The sequence below is a fragment of the Marmota flaviventris genome, chromosome 3, assembly GCF_047511675.1.
Source record: "Marmota flaviventris isolate mMarFla1 chromosome 3, mMarFla1.hap1, whole genome shotgun sequence".
Classification (NCBI taxonomy): domain Eukaryota; kingdom Metazoa; phylum Chordata; class Mammalia; order Rodentia; family Sciuridae; genus Marmota; species Marmota flaviventris.
This window is the reverse complement of record NC_092500.1, coordinates 53,638,720-53,646,624: the sequence shown is the minus strand read 5'-3', so window position 1 is coordinate 53,646,624 and position 7,905 is coordinate 53,638,720. Positions and strand designations below refer to the sequence as shown.

Sequence of the window (7,905 nt, the reverse complement as noted above, 5' to 3'; positions counted from 1 at the left end):
CTGTTAATGCCACCGTTCTGCCAATTTAGTAGAATAAAGGGAATAAGCAATAAAGAAGGTGAGATTATAATGTTATTTAAAAATTTTGTTCCATACAAGGAAGTACAGAGTTATATGGGTTTATACCATTTCTCAAAAAAAAAAAAAAACAGACTCACACTGCTTTGACCTGCATCTACTGATCTCAAGTTGGCCTTGGTATCTCTGGACATCATCTCCTTTTCCTTTTCCTCATTTACTCTGCTTCAACTGTGCTGGCCTCTCTGCAGCTCCCTTAGCACTCTCAGCATACCCAACTCAAGTCCTTGCTGCGCCCATTGCCTGGACCGTTCTCCCACCTTCTCTAGCAGCCCCCTCCCTTTCTTCATTTATCTCTCTGCTCAAATGTCACTCAGAGAAGTCTCCCCAGTGACCTTACCAAGGTAGTAGCTTCCATCATTCCCCACCACCCTGGTCTGCTTCATTTGAACTTGGAAGTGGATCTTGGGTGACTGCAACCCCAGGTGCCATTTAATTGATGCTTTGGGTGTGATCCTGAGTCAGTAGTACCCAGCTTGGGGACCCCAGGTTCTTGACCCTTACAGACCCTGAGATAATAAATGTCAGTTGTTTAAAGCCACTAATTTGGAGGATAATTGATTGCACAGCAATAGATAATAATGTGACTGCAGAGGGAGACTTAGTAGGCTTAGGAGTTCAGAGTCCTCAAGGTCATCTAAATCCATCCAGTGATCCTGTTCCAGTTCTTATATGAAGAGTTTCACAAGCCTCTGCATTACTGTATTAAGTTGTCTCTTTGGGATCATATTCTGATTGCTTTTCGGGTACCTAAGCCCTGTGGTTTAAGGCTATAAGAGATTCCTTTAGACCAAAGGTGATCCCTGGTTTTCTGACATGTTTTAAAATGAAAATTAAAAACCCTAAGCTTGTCATTTTCTTTCTGAGCTCTCTGGATAGGTCATATTCCACATTGTCACTTTAATTTTCAGGCACTCTGAAAAAGCTATGTCTGAAAGAGACACTTAATTCTAAGACACCACCAATGATAATTTAAGCAACCATTTTGCTACCACATGAATTACAAAAATGTCTCATTTTTCATAGCATCCAGATAATTCCTGTCTTCAAATCCAATCAGATCAGACAATTTCTCATATCTGTCCTCTATTTCCTGCAACTGTATCTGTGCCTGTCAGTGTTTAGTGTGGGGGGTGGGTGGGTAGGATAATAACAATGCTAAGTATTTACAGCTGAAAGGTATTAAGACAGGGAAGGAAGCAGGTGCTTAAAATTCTTGAAAGGGCTGAGAGAACAGAAGCCAGGAGCATCAGTGGAATTATTAAGTTCAGATCAGCACAAGCTGGGGCTGGGGTTATAACTCAGTGGTAGACATCTTGCCTAGCATGTGTGAGGTACAGGGTTCTATCCTCAGCATCACATTAAAATAAAGAAAGAAAATAAAGGTATTGGGGCTAGGGTTGTGGCTCAGTGGTAGAGCACTCAACCTAGAATGCATGAGGCACTGGGTTCCATCCTCAGTACCACATTAAAAAAAATAAATAAAATAAAGGTATTGTGTCCATCTACAACTAAAAAATATTTTTTTTAAAAGTAAAGGTATTAAAAAGATATCAGTGCAAGCTGTTTTCTGCTTAACTTATTAATTTGCATGTATAACACTTATGGATCAGATGCCTAATGTATTAGGGAATGCAACTATCAAGACCAATAATCTCATGGAAATTATACTGTAGTGGGGCTTTATCTGCTTTACAGGTCAATTTGAAATTGAAGAACAGTTTGGAGGGGTTTCTTGAGATTGAGTAGTCAGGAAGCTTTCTTGTTTTTTTTTTTAATTTTAAAAAATATTTTTATAGATACATTATAATTATACATAGTTTTGGAATTCATTATGCCTGATTTGTACATGCATATAACTTTTTAAATTTATTATAATTTGTTATATATGACAGCAGAATGCATTTCAATTGATATTACACATATAAAGCACAGTTTTTCATATCTCTGGTTGTACATAACAGATTCACACTATTTGTGCCTTCATATATGTATTTAGAGTAATGATGCCCATCTCATTCCACTGCCTTTCCTATTCCCATGCCCCATCTCTTCCCCACCCTCCCCTTTGCCCTATCTAGAGTTTGTCTATTCCTCCCATGCCCTCCCCCATCCCCAATATGAGTCAGCCACCTTATATCAGAGAAAACATTCCACATTTGGCTTTTTGGGATTTACTTACTTCACAAAGCATTATATTCTCCAACTCCATCCATTTACCTGCAAATGTCATGATTTTATTCTCTTTTAATGCTGAGTAATATTCATTGTGCGTATATACCACATTTTCTTTATCCATTCATCTACTGAAAGGCATCTAGTTTGATTCCACAGTTTAGGTTTAGTGAATTGTGCTGCTATAAACATTGATGTGGCTGCATCATTGTAGTAGGCTGTTTTTTAAGTCCTTTGGGTATAGACCAGGAGTGGGATGGGTCAAATGGTGGTTACATTACAAGTTTTACAAGGAATCTCCATACTGCTTTCCATACTGGCTGCACCAATTTGCCCACATCCTTGCAAACACTTATTGTTTTTATTCTTAGTAGCTGCCATTCTGACTGGAGTGAGATGAAATCTTCCAGTAGTTTTTGACTTGCATTTCTCTAATTTCTAGAGATGGTGAACATTTTTTCATATGTTTGTTGATTGATTGTATATCATAATCTGAGAAGTATCTGTTCAGTTCCTTGTTCCATTTATTGATTGGGTTATTTGTTTTTTTGGTGTTAAGATTTTTGAGTTTGTTATATATCCTGGAGATTAGTGCTCTATCTCATGTGGGTATGGTAAAAATTTGCTCCCATTCGGTAGGCTCTCTATTCACCTACAAATTATTTCTTTTGCTGAGAATCCATCCCATTTGTTGATTCTTGATTTTAATTCTTGTGCTATAGGAGTCTTATTAAGGAAGTTGGGGCCTAATCCCACATGATGGTGATTTGGGCCTACTTTTTCTTCTATTAGGTCCAGAGTCTCTGGTTTAATTCCTAGGTCCTTGATCCACTTTGAGTTGAGTTTTGTGCATGGTAAGAGGTAGGGGTTTAATTTCATTTTGTTGCACATGGATTTCCAGTTTTCCCAGCACCATTTGTTGAAAAGGTTATCCTTTCTCCAATATATGTTTTTGGAGCCTTTGTCTAATATAAGATAACTGTAATTATGTGGGTTAGATTCTGTGCCCTCTATTCTGTACCATTGGTCTACAAAAATATTAAACGCTTCAAGAATTTGCGTGTCATCCTTGCACAGGGGCCCTGCTGATCTTCTCTGTATCGTTCCAATTTTAGTATATGTGCTGCCGAAGCGAGTACTCAGGAAACTTTCTTATGAGAAAGATCCTGATCCTGATCAATGAGAAATAGTCAGCCACATGAAGGTTTATTGGAAAGGTAATTTGGCAAACAAAGCACATAGTGCAAAAACTATGAGGGCACAATGAGTTTATCATATTCTGGAAAAGAAAAGAGATGAAACTGTATCTTAGTAAGTGAGGGGGTGGGTAAATGACAGGAGGTAAGGCCAAAAGTTTGGCATGCTGGCTTTTGAAAGCAATTGTGAAGGTTTGGGTTTTCTTCTTAGTGGAAAGCCACTGGGAGGTTTCAATGTGGGGAGTAACATCATTTGCTTAACTTTCTATAGAGATCTTTCTGACTCACTGCAACTCTTACGTTATTTTTGGAGTGCCTGCATTTGTACTTACTGCTTAAAGAAAAAACTACCTTCGTCTCTATGGTTGAAATAGTCAGTGATATATTCATGTTTCTTTTATGAAAACAACTCCGATATGTTACCTGTTTTTACACTTACATGTATGCTGTCGTTTTGGTCAGTTTTGCTTATAGCATTTCCAAAATCGTGTTGTTTCTTTCCACTGTTTGCTGTGTGCTCTTGGCAAAAAGCCCCCTTTCTTGATAATGTATGGTATTTGATTAGGACAGAAGACTGGTAATAAATTGCCTCAGATTTATGACACTGCTTCACAAAAAATTCAGCATAACTGCAATGATTTGAGATTCTTATTCATAATCTGTTATTACAATCTGGAGAAAGCTAAGAAACCCTCAAGGTGACTTTATGATAAACTTTATTAGAAATGAGAAGGGGTTTTGATAGTCATCTTTGATAGGGATAATATAGTTCATTAATTTTGTTTGAAAAACAGTTTCTCAATTTTTGCCTTGCTTTCCAAGTACAGACACGTACATACAATTTTGACTGTTTCAACTGATGTAACTTGTGATTTCAGTATCAATATTTTTAGTTTCTTCAGTGTCTGACCACAATGTAATTTATGTACTTTGCTAAAAACAAGACAAGATCCTTCATGAAGTTTGCAGTCTAAAGGGAAGACTAGAACTTACTTACTCAAATAATCAATTACTTTTGATTGCTGATAAGTTCTTTAAAGGAAAATGACAGCAAGATAACTGAGCTTGGAGACCTGACCTGGCCCTGAGGCTTCTCTGAGGACAAGGCATTACCCTGAGACTAGACTAAGACTCACTAGCTTTGTGACAAGGAGCCTGGGGATTGGTTCAGGCACAGTGCCTAATGAATGAGAACTCACAGGCAGTAACATGGGGCTTTTGAAGAACTGAAAGAAGACTGAGTAGAGATGTGAGATTGTGTGAATTTTCAATGTCCTTTAAAAACAGAAAGACTGTGGTATGTGTTGTTTTGAAATTGTCGTTGAATTTACAATTATATTTTATTTTAGCTTTTGCAGTGTTGAGGATTGAACCCAGGGCCTCCCACATGATAGGCAAGAGCTCTGCCACCGAGCTATACCTAGGGCCCCAGAATTCACAAAATTTAATGTTTCAAAATTGACTTATTCTATTGGTTTTAAGTTCAACTTTAAAATAGTATTACTCTATATATCTAATAAACCTAAGGATCTCTTCTAATAAACCTAAGGGTCACCTATAGAAGAGGGAAGAAAGGGAGAAGAAGAAGGTTGGCATATTCATCCTCCCACATCCCTCCTTATGCAGTGACTTCTGGCCGTTTGTGCCCTCAACTTAAAGTCACAGAAGAAGGCAGCTATAGCCATCAAGGAACTGTGGTAGTAGAGACTGTATTATGAGCCACTTTGTATGTTAATTTATTCTCCTCCGTTTTATTCATCCATAAACTTACTTAAAGCACTTTGATAGTGGCCAAGGTCTTATACTCCAAGTGGGAACACAGATAAGTTCACAATGCCCTGTGCTGATAGTTCATGTGTGCTTTACTTGGGATACAAACTTCTTCCAGGATGGAAGACAAGAGCCAGCGTTGAGGGACAAAGATGGTAAGCTGAATTGGTTGTGTTCTGTTTGCCCGGTCAGATTCCCTTTCTAACTCTGTCCATCTTGCACTTGTCCTGATATATATGAATATACATGTCCTGCTATATATGAGAGCTTTTGCTCTCAGGTTTCTTATTGGATTTGGCCAGTGAGAGGAACGGCAAGACATTAGAGGGTGAAGTCTGGGTATTAATTTCCCTGGGGTCACTTCTTACCAACCACAGCTTGAGTTAAAAGTTGCAGTTCCGTTCAGGGGTCTTTATCATTCTAATAATGATTTTGTCCTTCACACTCTTCAGGCAATTGCCACTTGTCATTAACTTCAGAATACTGTTTGCTTCTTTTTAATGGCCCTTTTATTAAAATTCCCTCAGATTTTCCTAGTTTGAGTCTGCTAGCTGTTGTTTGACAATTTTAATCTTTGAAGTATTCTAGAGTGCTAAATTCCCTTCAATATTGCAATTGCTTTGAAAGGCAACTATACCAAGGTTAAACTATCAATTACAGTTGTTTTTGAACTTTACGTAATATTATTAATGAAGGGTACTTATTCATGAAGTCTGATACAGAAGGCTGCATAGATGTTTCCCTAAACAACTCTGGGACAACATTCACATCATTTACAATGTAGGAGGTAAATCCTAGAGTGTGTAGTACACGTCCCCTGGATTGTTCAAGGAAATTTTTTATTCCAGGAACATCAAGGTTATTATCGCAAACAAATTAAGGTAAAAATTCCAGCACACTGAAGCTTCTCACTGGATTAGAGGACCTAGCCTTGCCTTAGATATGATTCTCTCATTGCTGGTGATCAATATAGCATTAATTTTTTTTTTTGAAAAAAGTTCCATTCTGAAAAGGAGAGGGAGAAGAGAAGAAAAAGGGAAGGGGGAATAAGAATTGAATTAAAATTCCTTGTATGTATAATTATGTCAAAAACAACCCAAATACTGTGCATAAATATAATGTTCTAATAAAAAACAAACGACAATAATCCATTCTGTTCAGATGATGTGGTCTCACAATGTACATGCCCTGGATTCACCTTGAACATTATCTAATTCTTCTATTTGATTTGAATCTGTAAAGCCCAACCTAGGTTATTTCACCATTTCTTTGGATAAAGCCAATCTATTTGCTGTCTGCTCCTTCTCAATTCTTCCTGTTTGCCCATTCCACATGCCTTAAAACTGCCTCAGTGTCCTAGGTTGAATCCTAGATCCCTTCTCTTTCTGTCTCTGTGAATTTAACACAGAACTGGTCATAAATGAAGGGACAGCAGCATAAAAGGAGATGATAGAAGTGGGCAGAGGTCAGTCATTGAGAAAAAAAAAAGGGTGAACCTTAGAAAGGCTGTAAGCAGAAGGACGACTTAAAGCCAGATGGATGGATTTGGGAAGGATTTTAAAAGTAAAATTCATAGGCCTTGGTGTTGACTGAATCCAGGGAGTAAAGAAGAGAGGGATGTAAAAGAAGATCCTTGGATAGTTGGTAGGTTGTTGTGTCATTTACTTGGATGGGGGCACAGTGGTGGTGGGATCTTGATATAGAAAATGGAGACAGAGGGGGCAGGGAAAACTCACAAGTTCAGTCTGAGTTGCCAGGTAAGAAAGATCTCCAAGTGACAATATTGAACAAGCATGAATTGTTGGGTGTAAGATGGCAATTGGAGCAGAGATTGAGACTTTAAATTTTTAAAATGCAACATTTAGTGAATGGGAGTAAAATAGAAGGGCAAAAATGTAAAATAAATATTAAAAATTTTTATTATTTATCCATGCATGCTTACATTAGTTGAATAAATTCATCCCCTTTTTGAGGGCCTTGCTTGTGTCAGATGTTAGTCTAGGCTCTGCATAAAGTGTTAAACTAACCCTTAAAGTAAACTCTCAAAGTTCTTCTCTCAGTCCACATGAATTCAGAATGTTGAGATTAAATGACCAGTGCTACCTTTAGAAAGAAATACACAGATCACACTTGATTTTATACTATTTAACTTTTTTAGACATGTCCCATTTATTTTATTTTGTTTTTTCCCATTATTTTGTAGGACCTTTGCTAAGTCCTCTACTGGCTGATAGTTCACAAGTTTGCCAGTTAATTTCTGGAAGATATTTATTTTTGTGTAACTAAAAGTGTTTATTGGTATAGTGTTCCTATGTGTGACTGAAATACCTGACAAGAACAACTTTGAGGAGAAAAAGTTTGTTTGGGGCTCATGGTTTCAGATGTTCAGGCCAAGTTTGGTCAACTCCATTGTTCTGGATCCAACGTAAGACAGAACATCATGGCGGAAGAGCATGGAGAAGGAAAACGGTTAAGCTCAAGGCACCCAGGAAGCAGAGAGAGCTAGCAAGGAGCCAGGGACAAAATATGATCCTCAAAGGCATGGTCCCAGTGACCTACTTCCTCCAATCACATCCACTGCCTACAATTACAACCCAGTACTCCAAATTATTAATGCATAAAATGGATGAGTCCACCAACAAGGTTACAGATGTTATAATTAATGATTTCACCTCTGAACATTCCT

The 7,905-nt window shown here is 37.7% G+C and overlaps 1 non-coding gene across 1 annotated transcript; it reads right to left on the bottom strand.

The window, feature by feature from the left end:
- Positions 1–3,285: 3,285 nt before the first annotated feature.
- Positions 3,286–3,392, bottom strand: LOC114088694 (U6 spliceosomal RNA). Its single transcript, XR_003582030.1, has one exon. It is a non-coding gene; the product is annotated as a U6 spliceosomal RNA (small nuclear RNA).
- Between the last annotated feature and the right edge of the window lie 4,513 nt (positions 3,393–7,905).